A 19316-nucleotide genomic window follows, 5' to 3' on the forward strand; every position below is an offset into this window, starting at 1 on the left:
TGCAGCCAATTAGCACCTCTTGAATGGGTGACAATGGTTTGCGCATCATTCATAACACCAGAGAGGCATATTGAGAAGGGAAAAGATGCTTTTCCTTTGATCTCGTCGCTGAAATCCAGAGTCCTGCCGTTGTCGTTGGAGTACATGTGCCATTTTGTATCAAGATAAATAGTGCATCACATCATCAAAGGAGCTCTTCATAATGCCGATTCAATTAGAGATTATTTAAATGTGTGTTTTTAAAAAACAGTAATGAATTAGTTGTAAATATTCATATTAATAATATAAAATCAATCAAATCAGCTACAAAATTCTGACTACTGGGGCTTTATTTGATTTTCAAGTCGTTTGAAGTCGTTAGCTTAACTGTGCTCGTCTACAGAATGTGCTTGTACTGGTAATAAAAGCTTGATTCTCATGTTTCCTTTTTAGTTCCTCTCTTTTCATTGTCTCCCTTTGTTCTGATCTGGCCAGGGCCATTAGAAACGTGTGTGTATGTGACATGTTCCCTTTTTATCTGACAAGCTGTGAATCTCACAATGAGTTCCCTGCTGTTCTGCTTAATGCTTCGCTGAATTACTTAGTTTAAATCGATTTTAAATTTTGGTTTACTCTAAGACAAGTAATTTAAAGTTCATCTGTGACAGAAAATTCCAGCACAGCAGTTTGCTTTCAAAAATAGGCATTTTATTAAATACAATAAATTTAAAAACATTACATTATCACAAAAACCAATTACAACTAAAAATGAATGGTATGTATATTATATATATTTATGTAATTAGTTTATTTTATTATAATAGGTGTATATTTGGATGGATGGATGGATATACACCATTTACAATTCTATAAAATAAATACACATTTTTCTATAAATAAAAAAAAATCTATAAATTAAACTCAAATTCATTCCAATGGTATTCTATCGGATTGAGGTCAGGCCAGTCAAGTTCCTCCACACCAAACTCGCTCATCCATGTCTTCATGGACCTTGCTTAGTGCACTTGTGTGCAGTCATATTGGAACAGGAAGGTGCCATCCCCAAACTTTTTCCACAAAGTTTGGAGCATGAAATTGTCAATATAGTATAGAGACTAATGACCCTAATATTGTGTTGGTTCTCCTTTTGCTGCCAAAAAAGCCCTGAACCGTCGAGGCATGGACTCCACTAGACCCCTGAAGTTGTGCTGTGATATCTGGCACCAAGATGTTAGCAGCAGATCCTTTTTATCCTATAAGTTGCGAAGTTTGTCCTTCATGGATTGGAATGTTCAGCATATCCCACAGATGCTTGACTGGATTGAGATCTGGGGAATTTGGAGGCCAAGTCAGCACCTCAAACTAATTGTTGTGCTCCTTAAACAATTCCTGAACCATTTTTTCCTTGTGGCAGGGCTCATCCTGCTAAAAGAGGCTACGGACACCAGGGAATACCGTTTCCGTGAAGGGTGTACAGTGCATGGTCTGCAACAATGTTTAGGTAGGTGGTACGTGTCAAAGTAACATGGATGGCAGGACCAAAGGTTTCCCAGCAGAACAATGCCCAAAGTCACACTGCCTCCGCTGGCTTGCCCTATTCCCATTGTGCATCTTGGTGTCATGTGTTCCCCAGGTTAGCGGCGCACACATAACCGGCCATCCATGTGATGTAAATGAAACGTGATTATCAGACCAGGCCACCTTCTTCAATTGCTCCGTGGTCCAGTTCTGAGGCTCATGTGCCCACTGTTGGTGCTTTCGGCAGTAGACAGGACTCAACATGGGCACACTGATTGGTCAGTGGCTATACAGCCCCGTACGCAATTTTTTAATGCACTGTGTATTCTGACACATTTATATCTCTATCATTAATTACTTGAGCAATTTGAGCTATAGCTTGTCTTTTTGTTTGGACCACACAGGCCAGCCTTCCCTCCCCACGTGCATCAATGAGCCTTGGCCACCTATGACCCTGTCGACGGTTCACCACTGTTCATTTCTTGGACCACTTTTGATAGATACGGGAACACCTCACAAAAGCTGCAGTTTTGGAGATGCTCTCGTCAAGCTATCACAATTTGGCCCTTGTCAAACTCACTCATCCTATCCCAGTTTATCTGCCTCTAATACATCAACTTTGAGGACCAAATGTTCCCTTACTACCTAATATATCCCACCCACTAACAGGTGCTGTGGTGAATATATATATATATATATATATATATATATATATATATATATATATATATATATATATACAAATCTAATTTTAAAGTAAATTAAATCAGAATTATATATCAGAATGTGCATTTGATGTAATCATCCATGCAGATTTTGTGATGCAGAATATGTGGTTTTCAGCAGTTTCATTTCCTAAAGAACTAGAATTGTTCATCATTTCACACAGTCCCCCCAAAAATAATAATTCCAAAGTATGTCACAGCATTCAGAGAAGAGCTCTTGCAGAGATTGATCCATGATGTTTATTTGCATAATGGTTTTTATTTAGTGACAAACTAAAGGTAGTGTCACCTCTGCTGTCATGGACTGAAGCGCAGTGACATTGCATGTGGACTGGATTTTGGTTTACATAATCTTTTACATCATGAGCGTTGCTTAACAGAATTCTAGACATTCTTTAAAGGCTTTTATAGAATTACATCCCCTATCTAATCATCAAAATGGAGTAGGCAAATGATGTCAGCATGGGGCAGTTAATACATCACCTTGTGTGGGACAGATAATCTATTGCCTGTGTGTGTGGACATTGTGAGGATGTTAAGATCTAATGGACAGATATTTACAAAATGCCAGCTATGCACTGAAGACTAATGACCAGGCAATGATGTTCTGTTTCAATCCTATTTTCTTCTTCTATCAGTATATAAAGACTTGCTGGCATTAATTTAGGGTTTTAATAAATACAAATTACTTACTAATCATTATCTGTTGAACACCTTAAATGTTAATGTTCTTTTGTAAATATATAGGCCTAATACATTTTTTTAATGGAAGTCCCAATGTCTTAACTTTGCACTTAAATTGAAAATGATCCTATGATTCACTCACCCTCCAGCTGTATATGACATTCTTCTTTCAGACAAATAAAATATTTGTAAATACAATTATTTTAAAACATATCCTGGCTAATCCAAGCTTTATAATGGGAGTGAACTGTAGCCCAAAATTTGAAGCCCGAAAAAGTGCATCCATCCATTATTAAAGTAATCCACATGGCTCCAGATGATTAATGAAAGCCTTTTGAAGCAAATCGATGTGTATAAGAGCAATATCCATATTTAACACATTAGGTAAAATATCTATCTTCTGCCAGACCGCCTTCTGTATTCAATTTACAAAAGAAGTGTAACACCTCTCACAGTTTCAAACGCTTGCACTACAGCCTAGTCATATGTCGTTACGCTTTTTTAGTAAGATGAATATGAAAGACCTAGCCTGGATGCCAGCCGTACTTAGCCCCGCCCACAATTTTTTTAGGTCGGGCGGTTCGGTCTGGCCTCGCTCCATAGAGGAGTAATTATCCCCGAACAGAAACTGTTCGGACCAATGAAATCATCAGGGCGAGCTTTAGACGATGACGGACAGATGATCAACAGTAACGTAGTCATACACGCCATCAATGGGGCTTGGATTTGATCGAATCCTAAACGGAGAGCTTGTTTGTATATGCATTCACCTTCACAATTTCTCTCAGAAATGGTCATCATGTTGGGTAAGTACTCTGTGTATCATTAAATTATTAATTTTTTTTACAACACCGGCAAAGATCGTGTATTCCAGCCTGATTCCAGCATGCGTGCAGACAGGGTTGCCAAGTTTTCACAACAAAACCCGCCGGGGGGTTCTCCGGGGAAAAAATGGCGTTTGGAGGGTAAAATGTGTGTTATTTCGGCAAAGTTGCCTGCTAAAATTCGCACTCATGGTCTCACATAATAGTTACTTCAACCCGCGGACATAGAAAACAAAACGCGGACTTGGCAACACAGTGCAGTTGAACTCTGACATTTGACAATGCGTCGCTTTGGTGCTCTGATTGGTTGTAGGTCTATCCAATTGAGGTCTTTCCTGGTTTGTTTGAAACACGCCCCATAATCACAGCCCAATGGGGCAGTTTCAGACTCATATTCTGACTAGAATTGAGTATGACCACGTCAGGGTATTATTAACCCCCAGAGCCATGTGGAATACTTATGGATGGATGCACTTTTTTGGGCTTAAAATGTTGTGCTCAATTACAAATATTATAAAGGTACAGGATTAGCCAGGACATTTTTTAATATAAATCCCATGTATTCGTCAGAAACATATACACCTATAGGATGGCTTGGGGGTCATTAAATCATGGGGTAATGTTCATTTATATGTTAATGGTCATATGTTAATGGTCATTGGGTGAACTAACCCTTTAAATCATGCCGAAAACTATTATTGCCCATCGCTATATAAGTCGTTATTTAGTTGTTGTTGTTGTTGTTGTTTTTTACACACAAAAGCTATTCTGGCCGCTTCATAAAATTATTATAGAATCACTGTAATGAGATGGGCTTTTCAGCGACGTCTTTAGTGCCTTTTTTGGGTCTTGAGAGAGGAAATTACATTAGTGTCAATGAAAGCCTTTCTGAGCCATCGGATTTCAACAAAAATATCTTCATTTGTGTTCCGAAGATGAATGGAGGTCTTACGGGTGTCGAACGACATCAGGCTAAGTAATTATTGACAGAATTTTCCTTTTTGGGTGAACTAACCCTTTAAGAAACAAAAGCAGGCCTCACAAACTGAGAAAGTAGCCTACACTGATGCTCTTTTATCAGTCTATTGAATGATCAGGATTTGCTGTGCTGTTATTGGTGGATGACTGAAACAGTGGAGCCAATGAGCAGCCGGGAGGAGGAGGAAAGAGGAAGTGAAAACAACATCAGCACTATCATTCTAGTGCGCTAGAGAAAGGGAGGGAGCGACCGACTGCAACAAACTCCCAAACATCAATCCCTGGAAGGAGGAAAAGTCGCCTCGCCGCTTCAGGTCTGTACGTTTTATTACGCGTCGCCGATTCCTGTGATGATAATCTGTTGTCGGTGCGACCACAGGCCACTTCGTGCTGTTTCATTCTCGCTGGTTGAAGTTTAAGCGCTGTAGTGTGCAGTTGTAAGACAATCGTGATTCGTGAATAGCCCCTCTATTGAGCGCGAACAGACAGATCGCAGCGGGCGGAGAGTTTGACAGAGCTCAGTGCATGACTGACTGTGCTTGACTTCATGCGTGTTTTATTTCACACACGCATTAAATTGGCTCTGTGGGGTCAAAAGAGTGTCTAAAACATCAGTGGTTGTATTTTTACAATTCAATTCTGTTTATGTGCATTAGAGAGTTCTGCACAATGACAATGACTTCTCTATTGTCTCTTTAGGAAAGACCAGCAATATAGATAAGCATATGCTTTAATGGTGTTTGAAACTTATTTAAACGATTTTATTTATTTAATGGAAGCTCCTGATAGACTTTAGAAATTTACTTTGTAACGCGACTGTGTGCGTGAAATAAATGTTTACTTAAAGGGACAAATCACCCAATTCTGTCGTCTTGTTGCCTATGACGTTATTATAAGGCAAAATGCTCACCCTCATGTCGTTACAAGCACATATGACATTCTTTCCTCAGTTGAACACAAAAGGAGCTGTGAGAAAGAGGCACCGTCTCAGTCACCGTTTACTTCCATTGTAGGCAAAAAGGATGGAATGAAAGCGTATGGTGACTGAAGCGTGACAGTTTGTCTTTTGCCTAACATCTTTTGTGTTCCACGGACGTGAGTAAACAATGGCTTCTTTAAAAAATATATATTATTATTGAATGAACAAACGGTCCCTTTAAAATTTAAATGTATGAAAGGAAGTTGTGTGGCCGTTGTGTTATTAAGATGACTCATACAAAAATTGACAGTTACAAAGAAAACACATAAAAAAACATTGGATAACAGCCATACACAAACATGAAGAAAACCATATTGAAATATGAATTCTTCTATTAATACATTTCCCTGTGTTATGCATTTTTGTGCTTTAGTCAGCATTACTTTGCAAAATCATGCAGTATCAAAATGTAGTGACTTCTGTAAGTATCAGACTCATAATATTCCCATTTTTTATCTTCTTCAGATTAAATTAGTACACATAATCTTAATTCTACTAAGATATCAGTACCATAGCGATTCACTTGTGTAGATTTTTACTATTACCGGTATATAAATCATTGAATTAGTTGTTGCAGTTTTAAATGAGACTTGATCTACCATCAATTCTTTATTGTATATTGTGGTTATTTGGAAAAACTTTGAAAAAAATTGAGGAAGAAATTACATCTGTAAGCACTAGAGACTTCCATGCCCTCTGGGAAGGAAATAGTTCCTTCCTTTTCATTTGAAAAACTATCAGAAGCTCAGTCTTCATCTTTTTCATGCATATATTTCCTTGACTTTGTAGTTGAGGGTATTTCTGATGCACGTGGCTCTTGTGGAGTCCAGATGAAAATTTGTTTTTTTGCAGTGATGGTCTTTATCCTCATGTTGTTGAGTCACTTTTTTGTCTTGAGGGAAGTGTGAGCTCAGCGTGTTGCCCCATTGGTCCTTTAGATCACATCCACGTGCTCTTGGTCTTAAACCATAAGCATGTCCAGTCAGTGTATGTTATGCTGTAGTGTGTTTTCTGGGTCAGAAATAATTAAGTCACGTCACAACATTAAAGGGGGGGTGAAACACTCAGTTTCAGTCAATCTCATGTCAATCTTGAGTAGTATAGAGTAGTATTGCATCCTTCATATCTCCGAAAAGTCTTTAGTTTTATTATATTTATAAAAGAAATATAGGCTGTACCGAGTCTTTCCGGAAAAAAACGAGCGCCTGGAGGCGTATCGTGTGGGCGGAGCTAAAGAATGACGAGCAAGCATGGAGAAACCCATGGCTATCGATCTCAGCTAATACATATATGATCAAGAATAAATTGAACAGGAGAAACAGCAACAGCAGGACGTCCGTCTCTGTGGTATGTACTGTATTTAGTGGCCTGTCAACATTTGTGTGTGTTTACTCACCGTTTATGAGGATATGATTCGGTTTATGGACTATTGTATGCGACTAAACCTTAGCAGTAGCAAGCAAAAACGGTTTTGCACGTCAGACTAGTGTAACGTTATACATAGAACAACAATGGAGTAACCGTTAGTGCATTTGAATGACGAAGCACGCGATCGTGTCGTTTACTGATGTTTACTCACGCGACGATAGCCAATAGCAGAGACATTTGAAGCAGTTTTACTCACCGGCTGCTTCCAAAGCAGGACCGAACCTTTATCGCTGGGACCGCTCTGTCAAAAACACACTTCTTTGGTATGATTTGATGAAGTCCTGTGACAGCAGTGAACGGTGGAGATCCACTTTTAGACGCGACTGAAGCGTGATGTTGTGAAGCTTCCCGTCATTTCTGCGTTCATATCGGTTCAAATGCAGCGCTGCATTCCCAGAATGCTGTGCTGAAGCGTTGAAGTCGCTTGACGTCACCGATAGGAATAAAGTGGAGCGAGGCGCGGACTATAACGACATAAGTGTTAACGGACGAGTGGATCTCTCAGCTGAGAGCAGTGTTTATTTGCGTGCATTTCCTCTCTCGCTCTAGTCACGCACGCGCGCACCCTACCTGGAGAAGAGCCCGTACTGCCCATACAAGGACCTTCCGCTCTATTAACGTCAAGCCGACCCATACTCGAAAAAAACTCTCCGAAACTTGTGAGAAACCGGAAGGAGTATTTTTGACACAGAAATACTTCATCGAACGTCCAACATTAGTTTTTGAAACTTTGGCTATGTTTAGGATGGGAATCCAAGTCTTTAACAGTGTAAAAAGCTCAGTATGCATGAAACAGCATTCCCCCCCCCCCCCCCCCTTTAATGTCAAATGCATATTTTTGGTTCTAGACAAGATGCTGTCCGTTGTGTGCCACTGTGTATGCTATTTTTTGTTATATACACTCTTTAAAATAAAGGGTTTTTATTGGCATTAACCTCCATGGAACCTTTACACTACACAAACTATTCTTTTACAGTGGAAACAGGTTCTGAATGAACAGAGTGAGCCCAAGTTGGGCATCAGCCTTGAAGCCTCTGGAGCTCAGACCTCCAAGAGCTGAAACTTTTCTAAGTCCAGACTTCCAGTGATACATCATGGTCAAATTTGACCTCTCTGACTGACAAGAGTGAGCCTAAGTGGGCTTAGGCATTAGCCGTTAAGCCTCTGGAGATCTGAAAAACATTCACTGAAAGATTTTTTGGTAACCTCTTTAATGGGATCTTGGCAAAAAAACCTTTGGATCTTTTATTTCTAAGAGTGTATAGAGTAAAATAGGACAGCATTTTCAGTGTGAAGAACATGAAAGGAAAAGTGTTGCGAGCCGGATGCGAGCCAAAAGAGCGTCATGGCGCAATGTGTCTCTCAAAGCCTTAGCGCTTTGAATGTGTGCTGTGCAATGCGTTTAGTTACTTATCCTCTCTTTAAAACATTTGCATCATAAACTCATGAGGGAAAGCATCCTAAGTCATGTAAGAAATGATTTTCTGCTTTTCATTGTCCTCATTTCTGGGTTGAGTCAGGGGGGTGGGTTATCATTGTCTGTGTGCGGTAGAGGCAGTAACTGAGATCAGATGAGTTTTCTAAGAGAGTCAGAAGTTTACGGAGTCACTGTGCGAACGGCTTATTGAAATTCTGCACATGTGCGGCATGTATATATAAATTACTTTCTGCAGTTTCTCAGTCTCTCACCTCTGAGTGCAACCTTGCCAATTTATGATGAGTTCTTGACTGCAAGTGATTTTACGCACACGCACACGCACGCACACACACACACACTTTCAAATTCTTCTTCACACTTTATAACCTTCTCGCCACCCAGCCCCCTTATCTCACATATAACTTACATACTCTTGGGGGGATTCTTAACTGTTCCTTGTCTGATGGTATTTTCTTATCTTGGTGCCAAACATCTCTTCATCTAGTCGAGTGCATCTTCAGTGTGCCCGTATAGAGAAACTATTGCACGTACCCATGCACATTTGAAAAAGCCAGTTGCATCAGGGGTTATACGTGAACATTAATGTGAATCATTAACAACAATTAGAAAAAAATCGACTGGGGAGCCTGGTGCCTCATTTTATAAGCACACATATGGCTGGATTTGATCCTACATTCCATGGATTTTATCGTACATCAAAAGTAAGAAATAAATTGAGGTTTATAAAGGCTTAAGCTGTTGTCACTGTTGTAAGTTCACATTTAGGATCATATATGCATGACACTTTATAAATGAGGTGCATGGTCTGTTGCGTTTAGCTGTAAAAGGTTTGTATATATGGTAATAGGAATTTGTTAACTTGTTTGGAACAAATCTGAATCACAATAGTGCAGAAATGAATTACTTCAATTTTAAAGAATTCGTTTGTAGCTTTTAGTACATGTCTGTTAGCTCTATTGGCTATTGCAAATGTAGGCAAACCAAATTTTTTTTTTTTTTTTTTACATTCCAAAAAGTTTGGGCTCATTATGATTTTTAAATGCTTTTGAGAGAATTCTGTTTTGTTCACCAAGGCTGTATTGCTTTAATGAAAGACACAATAAAATTGTAATATTCTGAAATATTATTACAATTTAAAATAAACCAACAGTCACGTGGTCCATAAATAATTCTAATATGCTAATTGCTGTTTTTAAAAAATCAGTGTTAGCAGTGCTGCTTAATATTTTTGTAGAAACCATACTTTTAAAGAAACCATTTGTTGTATCATTTGTCCTTCCTGAATAAAAGTTTCTACAATAATACATTTCTTTCTTTAAAAAAATCTTAATATTTTAGGTAATCAGTTACATATTTTTTTTAAGTTAAGAAATTTAAAGTCTATAGCAAGTAGAATTGACAGATCTTTATTTTGTACTTCATTTTAATTGCTCTAACTTAAACTGTCTGAGTATGTTGCTAAATTAGATTTAATCTCAATTTAAACATTTCTTTGATATACAATGCTTTGATAGCATTAGCATAGCACTTGCTGAATGAGTACAGCAATGTGAGACATTTAAAGGGGTGATGAATTGAGAAATCAACTTTCCCTTGAGCTTTTTATATATAAAGGGTCATAGTAATATAAGAATATCCTGTAAGTTTCAGAGCTAAAAACTTCCTTGTTAGTCAAAGAAAACCTTGTATAGACACCAGGCTCAGCAAACGGTCCTGTGCTTACTGACGTCAGTGCGCGACGAAACACCGCCTCTACAGAATCTATAGCGCATCTAATCCAGTAGCTCGTGCAATAGCCAACAACAATTTTAAACATGCCAAGGAAGATAGCAAGATATTGCTCTATTCCTGGTTGTGGAAGAACACAGTCGCTGCATAAGCCTTCCTCGGATCCTAATATTTGGAATGAGTAGTTGAACTTTATTTTTAATTAAGTTCTAGCTCATGTGGGGAAGGCATGTTCAATTAATTTCACTGCAGAACCGTTTGTAAACAAATCTTCGGTCGATGCTGGATTTGGATCCGACAGGAATGGTGCAACACACCGATCTGAGTAAAATGTGTTTTTAAATGTAATAGTACTGCATTGTTATAGATCGTTTTGCTTATGTGTACGTGTCTAACAGAACATACCTCAGCACGCTAGACTTAGACACGTATGGGCCAGGGCTCGCAAAGCCAGGCAGGCCGATGAATCTCATTATATTCCGTTCTTGTTCTGCTATTCTGCTATCATTGTGTTTGTTTGATAAAGACGTTTACGAGCCCTGTGATCGAGAGCATCATTCTGGTTGCCGCTTCTCCCTCAGTCTCTCCTCTCCCTCGTGAATTGACAGGGGAGCTCATGAAATATGCAAATCTAATTCAATCCTAGCCGTGGGGGTTTACTTCCAAGTCTCCAGTTCAGCACGCCCATCAAAACCGAGAGTTTGGGAGAAAATAGCCTATTACTTATTAATTATGATATTTTTGAATGTAAAAACCACATGAACATCATGAGTTGACCTCAGACAACTTTATAAAAAAATAAAAAAGCCAGTTCATGACACCTTTAATATATATATATATATATATATATAATATCTGTTCTCAAACTAAGCTCATGCTCCACTCATCAAACTCTTCTAAACTAGCCTAACAAAACATTAAATGCTACTAGGTCTTAACATTAATTTTGAAAATTATTTAAATTTATTTTTAGTATTTACTCTACCCTTTGAGTGTTGTGGAAAAGCATGCTGGGAAATAGAAATCCCTGCCCAGTTTCATTTAAATTTAAGTTTGTCTAAATTGACAAAAACTTTTTTTAAAAACCTTTTTGTCTAAAGAAAAGATTACTTAAAATGTGTCAGTTTTGTGAACTCAAAAAAGTTCTAAATAACTTAATTTAATTAAACTAATTTGTTTAATTTGAGATGGCTCTACTCAAATCAATTAATTATTTTGACTGTTGGGGTTTACAGTGTACAGTATGCAAAAAATTTTTTCTGCCTTATGGCACCATATTATCTGATGGGTATCAACACCTTGTCTCCCCTAGCATTGCCTGCATAGATAATTTTCCTTCTCTAGCAGATAGCAGTGTATGTAATTATTGCTTCTGGCATTACATTAATTACAGAAGCAGACGGGTTTAAATGAAGGTGTTGAAGTGTCGGTGGAAGTGTAAAGACAATCAGTTATGCTGTCATAGTTTTTTATTTTTGGTTAAAATTGTTCTGCTTACTTCCTTGATTTGGATAAAGAATATCAATGTGAGACCAAAACCAGGTCATTAGAAAGCTCTGTTTAGAACACATTCTTCAATATTCTGTCCCTTGTGTTTACACTAGATTTGACTTTTTCTTTTTTCTGTACGTCCTCTGGGTTGGGCGTCATCTCTAGACTGTGCCAGCAACACTGGGCGGGTTTTGAAGCTTTTCCTCGCACCTGTGCTCTCGGGAAGCCAGTGATCCTGTGGTGCCACTTGTATGTACTAACATTTGGTTGAAATGGCCTGGCTGGTACTGATTTGGCACAGTCCGTTGTCTTTGAACGGGCACAGATAGTCTTCGGTCTTATGAGCCTTAGGTCATCACAGCTGCACGCTCGCGATCGGTCCAGCTGTGTGCTCCAGCTGCGCACTTGCAGTAAGAACTTACTCTCTTGGAAAGCCGTCACATGTGGCGGCTCCCTCTCTATCCCTCTGGCGAGCATTTCAGACTGCATCCTGGTGGTGTAATCGTCACTTAGCCAAGACATAGCCCATTAAAAGAGCAAGAGGTCTGGGATGACAATAATATTAACGGTGTTGATGTGTAGGGATCAACACAAATCCAGCTTTGATCCTCTCCACGTGGATCATGCGGCTTTAAAGTTGAGCAGTTATAACCCACATCTTGATCTACTTTGGCAGGACTTCATCTTGGGTTAAGATTTGTCATGTTCCTGTTGTGCGCTGTTGGATTAGCTGTTTGCTATAGCACTGATTCACAGGCTGTCCGTAAACACAGACCTGCACCGTCATCTATGGTGTTTTTCTTAATGTCAGACTGTCAGCTCATGGGGATTCTGGGATCAACTAGGCATGGGAAAGTGAAAAATGACATGATTTTAAAGTCAGTTAGATGGCTGAGTAACTGGCATTGAGATGAGTGAGACTGTGTTGATGATGGCAACTCTTATTTATTTTTTATTTATTTTATTTTTTATAAAAATCTATTAAATCTAAAAAAGTGCCATTCACATATAATGACTTGAATAAATCTCTTTTACACCCTTAAAAAAGGTGCCAGGAAGAATCAAAAATGGGGTTTCACAGTGATGCCATAGAAGAACCATTTTTGGTTCCCCAAAGAACCATTTTTTTCTAAACATTTTGTAGTCTAAAGAACCTTTTGTGCAATAGAAAGGGTTTTGGATATTAAAGGTTCTTCATAGAAACATACACCCTGCCAAAGAACCATTTAACCACAACATGTGTATGTATGTATGTATGTATGTATACATATCTCCCCTAAAGGATTATTAGGAACTCCAGTTCAATTTCTCATTAATGCAACTATCTAATCAACTAATCACATGGTAGTTGCTTCAATGCATTTAGGGGTGTGGTCCTGGTCAAGAGAATTTCCTGAACTCAAACTGAATGTCAGAATGGGAAAGAAAGGTGATTTAAGCAATTTTGAGCGTGGCATGGTTGTTGGTGCCAGACGGGTCGGTCTGAGTATTTCACAATCTGCTCAGTTACTGGGATTTTCACGCACAAACATTTCTAGGGTTTACAAAGAATGGTGACAAAAGGAAAAAAACATCCAGTATGCTGCAGTCCTGTGGGCGAAAATGCCTTGTTGATGCTAGAGGTCAGAGGAGAATGGGCTAACTGATTCAAGCTGATAGAAGAGCAACTTTGACTAAAATAACCACTTGTTACCACCGAGGTATGCAGCAAAGCATTTATGAAGCCACAACACACACAACCTTGAGGCGGATGGGTTACAACAGCAGAAGACCCCACCGGGTACCACTCATCTCCACTACAAATAGGAAAAAGAGGCTACAATTTGCGAAAGCTCACCAAAATTGGACAGTTGAAGACCGGAAAATTGTTGCCTGGTCTGATGAGTCTCGATTTCTGTTGAGACATTCAGATGGTAGAGTCATAATTTGGCATAAACAGAATGAGAGCATGGATCCATCAAGCCTTGTTACCACTGTGCAGGCTGGTGGTGGTGGTGTAATGGTGTGGGGGATGTTTTCTTGGCACACTTTAGGCCCCTTAGTGCCAATTGGGCATCATTTAAATGCTACGGCCTACCTGAGCATTGTTTCTGACCATGTCCATCCCTTTATGACCACCATGTACCCATCCGCTGATGGCTACTTCCAGCAGGATAATGCACCATGTCACAAAGCTCAAATAATTTCAAATTGGTTTCTTGAACATGACAATGAGTTCACTGTACTAAAATTACCCCCACAGTCACCAGATCTCAACCCAATAGAGCATCTTTGGGATGTGGTTGAACGGGAGCTTCGTGCCCTGGATGTGCATCCCACAAATCTCCATCAACTGGAAGATGCTATCCGATCAATATGGGTCAACATTTCTAAAGAATGATTTCAGCACCTTATTGAATCAATGCCATGTAGAATTAAGGCAGTTCTGAAGGCGAAAGGGGGTCAAACAGTATTAGTATGGTGTTCCTAATAATCCTTTAGTTGAGTGTTTTTTTTAAAATTATATAATATATATAATGTGCCTACACATTAATAATATAATTTAATAATAATATAATTTAATGTTTTTTTTAGTCACTTTTTTAAAAACCTTTTTTATACTAATCTTTTAATAGTGTCGAATGCTTGCCTGATTGGTTGACAAGATTGGGCATAATTTTTTTAGAGACATTACAAATGTGTCATGAAAATATTATAAACGTTTTTCTAAATGCCGCAATTTGTGACTCACTGACCCATCATGAAAATCATGAAAATGTTATAAAAACAATTCAAAAACATGTGAAAGCAACATAAAAACAATAAATACATAAGAACTTGCATAAGAACAAATGCACTTATATGTTTCCTCTTCATGCAGTATAAGTCATTTTGGATAAATCTGTCTACCAGAGAATGTAAATGCTAGACATATGGATAAGAAGGAGAGGAAGCGGGAGTGAAAGTCTGGACGGGACGTTGTTGTCATGAAAGCTTGAGGCTTCTTTGTCTTTCTGTCTGTCTCTTGTTCTCTTTCAGGTTTAGTGAGGTCTAACAGTAGGGCATGCCATTCCTAGAATGTTTGTTTGCATAAAGAGGAAAACACTGCACCCCCATTTTGGCTTTCTTCTTGTTGATGAGTGTCATTACGACTAATTACATCAAGCCCCAGTAGAGATGTTTGCATTGGGTGTGTCAGACATGCGCTATATGAGTCTAGTGGATAGACCGTACGTTGCTCTTTTATCCTTCACAAGGTTTCATTTAAAGATGGCTGATTCATCATAAAGATTTGTGTTTCACCAAGAACAGCCTGTCTTTTGTGACAGGATCAGGCTGCATTTGGTTGCAATTTGAGGAGGGTGGACATAGACTGAATTTGTCATTGCAGTCTGGCTTTGACTTTAAGCTTTGTTGATAAAGCTATAGGAGGCTGTAATGTGTAAGCAAGGATTTTTATTCACTCTTTGAGTGCTTATCGGAGATGATGAGACCCTTTTACAGTGTGATTGTGCAGCAGTAAACAGCAGGTCTGTCTGTGTACACAAATGAAGCATGCACTGAAAAAGTGATGAGTGTAAATAGTCAAATGCGCAGAGCTAGAGTTTTTCACATATAAGAACCTTTGTTGGTGCACTTTCTGGATTTTCAGTCGCTTTGGGGATGATTTCTGGGGCGACGCTTCAAATCACTTTGAATTACAGCCAAGCCACGCTGGAATAAATTTAATGAAAAAAAGGCATAAACTTTGTTTTGGTATTTATCTAAAAAGCATTACGCTGTCAGTTTTATTTATCGGTTGAATGTCAGTTAATCACACCTTTGCCCACCAATTAAATTTAATTGCCATTTTATTTAATTTAAAATAAACAAATAAAATAAACTACATCACTTATAAAATCACTTATAACATCATGACTGTTGTCTACATCCCTTATAAACCACAAAAAACTGATCAAATATGGGTTTGACGGGACAATTTTTTTGGCGACTGCCAAATAATTTTCAATGCTATAGACATGCTCTTAAGCCTCGGTACAGAGCGTAACATCACTAACGTAGTATTTTGTACCATAGAAACTGTGTAGATAACTTGTTACTTGATTTTCGTTGGTATTCTGTGAAACCTGGTGGTAGAATACACCTTCGGCTCACTATCACAGCTATGTACAACACACAGAACCATGGCTAATCGCACCGTAAATCCATTACATAATTTGCCGGCTGCAAGTCTGATTCTGCATTATCTTCAACAACACAAACTTAGTGCCGGTCGCATTGGAAATTACCTATCTGAGGACTACTTTCAGGCGCTGCGTAATATCATCGCGCCGCTGAACCCATGGTATGACCACAAAGTTCCATAATTACTACGCAGGAATCAGAAAATAGTTCCTATCTATATCAGTATAAAAATCTTAACTTTTAATTTTTTAAAGTTTTAAAAAGGAAAAATATTATCTTTGACAAAATATGTTCATTTCTTTGGTCATTTTTGCGAGCAATGCTAATCGACTAATATGATAGGACGTTTCATTCTACCGAACTACCTGCAAGTGCTGAATTACTACTCATTACGGGTCAGCTTATTTGAAAAATTAAAATTGTGAGGAAACGCAATGCTCTTTCACTGGGTCTAAACTGCATTTGAGTGTGTTGAAAGTTATAATGTTATTCTGTGTGTTGGTTTGTTGGCTGTATGAGACTAGCAGTAAACTACATAAACATTAGCACATCATACTGTATTAAATTAAATTAAATTAAATTTAATTTAAACATTAAAGTTTGTTTCCTCCCTTCTTCCTCAATGCGAGAGGCTCCAGGATTATTTAGTTAACCTGCATGCATCTGTGAACCTGATGGTGGGTGTCTACTGCTACCCGTATGTGAGGATAAAGCGGTAGGAGTGTTAGACCACGCTCTTTAAAAGGTTAGTTCATCCAAAAATAAAACTTCTGTCATCATTCACTCACCCTCAGGTTGTTCCAAACCTGTATGAATTTCTTTCTTCTGCTGAACACAAAAATAATAGATTATGAAGAATATGGGTAACCAAAAAATGTATGGACCCCATTGACTTCCTTATTTACTTCCTTACTTCCTGATTTTCCATCAAGTCAATGGTTCCCATCAATTGTTTGGTTACCGACATTATTCAAAATATCATCTTTTGTTTTCAGCAGAAGAAAGAGATTTATACAGATACAACTACAGGAACAACTTAAAGGGGGTTTAATAATGACAAAGTTGTTTTTGGTGAATTGTAAGTGTTGGATATCTAGAATGTCAGCTTAGCGATAACATATTGTAAGTGTTGTCTAAATGCACTGGAGCTTGAAGTTTAGTGGGTTGCGTCTCTGAATTTACAGCCATACTGAACAAAATCTGGGGCTTGTGAAGATACGCACATTTGCTGAAGTTGGCCGTACACCCCCCTCTGCAGGGCCTTAATCTGGAAAGACAAATGGCTGCTCAGGGAGACAGACTGTGAAGAGAGACTTTTTTTTTCTTGGAGGTGCTGGAATGTCTCCTCTGAAAACAGGCTTGACCTGTGCTACTGTTCTGCTAGGAATGTTCTGCAGGTGTTTTTCTTCACTACTGTTCTGTTTCTTTTTCTCTTTCTTTCTTTCTTTCTTGCTTGCTCTCTCTCTCTCTCTCTTTCTCTCTCTCTCTCTCACACTTTTTAGTCTATCAGTTTGTTTTGCTCTCTGTCAGGTTGCTGTGAACTCTGGCAGTCGGTTAATCTGTCTACTGACCACCTGCTGTAGACATTGTCACAGAGTCTGACCTCTGACATGCCTGTTTGAAAGGCATGTGTGTGAGAAATTTGTAGTTTTATTTCAACAGTTGTCAGGCTTTTTGTTGCATTTTTGCTAATTTAAATAAATGAACTAGAGTTGTGTTAGTGCCACTTTATTTAAAAACAAAAACAAAAAAACAACAGGCAAAAAATCTGCACATCCGCCCTCAGCGGAGAGGAACCCTGAGTACAAAGTCAGGTGAGCGGCTTCCTGTGCCGCCTACAGTGCACGCTCATCTATTTCCTGCTCTAACGGACGCGTACAATGTTTTTCCAGAGATGAGTATTCTGTTCTTTCCTGTTTGATCGCATAATGACATTATAATGACATTCAAGAGGGTTACTTACTACTATCTCCATGGCCAGAACAGAACCCTGAGAATACCTTTTATCGGGTGTAATGGATTTAAATGAACAATTCTGTAATAAGATAATCTTCAGCGTTTTGAGCACAGTGGCAGACAGAGGAAGGTCATTTTCTGATGCATATTTTAATTGTTCTGGTTCGTCTAGAGCCCTTTTCGGACAGGACTGGATTTCCAGGGGGACGTTGGAGAAATTTGTGTTCACAGATGTACTTTGCGCTTTTTATTTTTTATATTTTTATTTATTTATTTATTTATTATTTATTTTTATTTTTTAATCCCATCTTAATCTTTCAATTTGGAAAAAATCCAGGGGAAATTACTTACTGTTTTTCAGCAAACTCAACAGTCCTCTGAGAAATCCTAAACCCATCCGATTGCTGATGTTTTATTATGTAATGCTTCTTCTCATGTGTTTTTTTTGACCTACCTGAGGTACGGATTGTGCACCAATCATCTGCATGGTTTCATTTCCACGATGGTATCTGATAAAGCAAAATTATATTAATAAATGGAGCAAGTCATGGATAATGCGATGACTGCCTACTTTTAATATCGGTGTCAGGTGCTTGTCTAGATGTCTCTGCTCACTTATGTGGGTTTGTTATAAACGGCCACTTTTATACGTTTATAGGAAGTTTATTTAAATAGGATTTTAACATTAAATAAAAGTTTTATATAAGTAAATCATAAAAAATAAATAAAAAATAAAATAAAAAAAACCATCATATGTGATGGATGCAGGTATAGCAGATGACCTTCTGTAATGCCTTAAGAAAACAATGAATGTATTAGGGATCTGCTGAAAGACACCTGCTTTCAAACGCTCCAGTGTGTATCGGTGTAAGCACATTGTAGCCAACCACACAGACATATCTGTTGAGTGTTATAATGGCCAATCAGAGGTGTTTAAAGTACTGGTATTGTCACATTTTTTAAATTTCAGTACGACTTGGTACAAAATATGGTAATTTTGACAACACTAATGTAAATACTTATGCGACTAACAGTATATTGTATTACAGTAAATGAAAGGATGCAACTATCACATTAAACATGAGTGTCAATAAATGAAACTATGTACTGCTGAAATTGATTTGTGGACATCGTAATTTTTTTGTTGGCAGTTTGACATGCGATCCGAATCATGAATCAATCCGCTGATTCAAAACCGTTCAAATCTTTATTTGTTTGCACAAACAAACAACAAGGAAGAGAAGACAATGCTGAATAAAGTCGTAGTTTTTGTGATTTTTGGATCAAAATGTATTTTCGATGCTTCGAGAGATTCTATTTAACTAACTGATGTCACATATGGACTACTTTGATGATGTTTTTATTCCCTTTCTAGACATGGACTTAATCTAAAATATCTTAAACTGTGTCCTGTAGATGAACGG

At 38.2% G+C, this 19316-nt stretch overlaps 2 protein-coding genes across 5 annotated transcripts in view; both read left to right on the forward strand.

Moving 5' to 3' along the window:
• The window catches only part of rp9 (RP9 pre-mRNA splicing factor), a 6813-nt gene extending 6382 nt beyond the window's left edge, over nt 1–431 (forward strand). The window contains exon 6 of the mRNA XM_067425245.1: nt 1–431. This exon is cut by the window's left edge and continues 720 nt beyond it. The gene's annotated coding sequence lies outside the window, so the exon portion shown is untranslated.
• A 4459-nt stretch (nt 432–4890) lies between these two features.
• The window catches only part of elmo1 (engulfment and cell motility 1 (ced-12 homolog, C. elegans)), a 114595-nt gene continuing 100169 nt past the window's right edge, over nt 4891–19316 (forward strand). For all 4 annotated transcript variants that reach the window (XM_067426644.1, XM_067426649.1, XM_067426648.1 and 1 more), the window contains exon 1: nt 4891–5022. The gene's annotated coding sequence lies outside the window, so the exon portion shown is untranslated. The remainder of the gene's footprint in view (nt 5023–19316) is intronic.

This window comes from Pseudorasbora parva, chromosome 19 (genome assembly GCF_024679245.1).
Source record: "Pseudorasbora parva isolate DD20220531a chromosome 19, ASM2467924v1, whole genome shotgun sequence".
In the NCBI taxonomy this organism is placed as follows: Eukaryota; Metazoa; Chordata; class Actinopteri; order Cypriniformes; family Gobionidae; genus Pseudorasbora; species Pseudorasbora parva.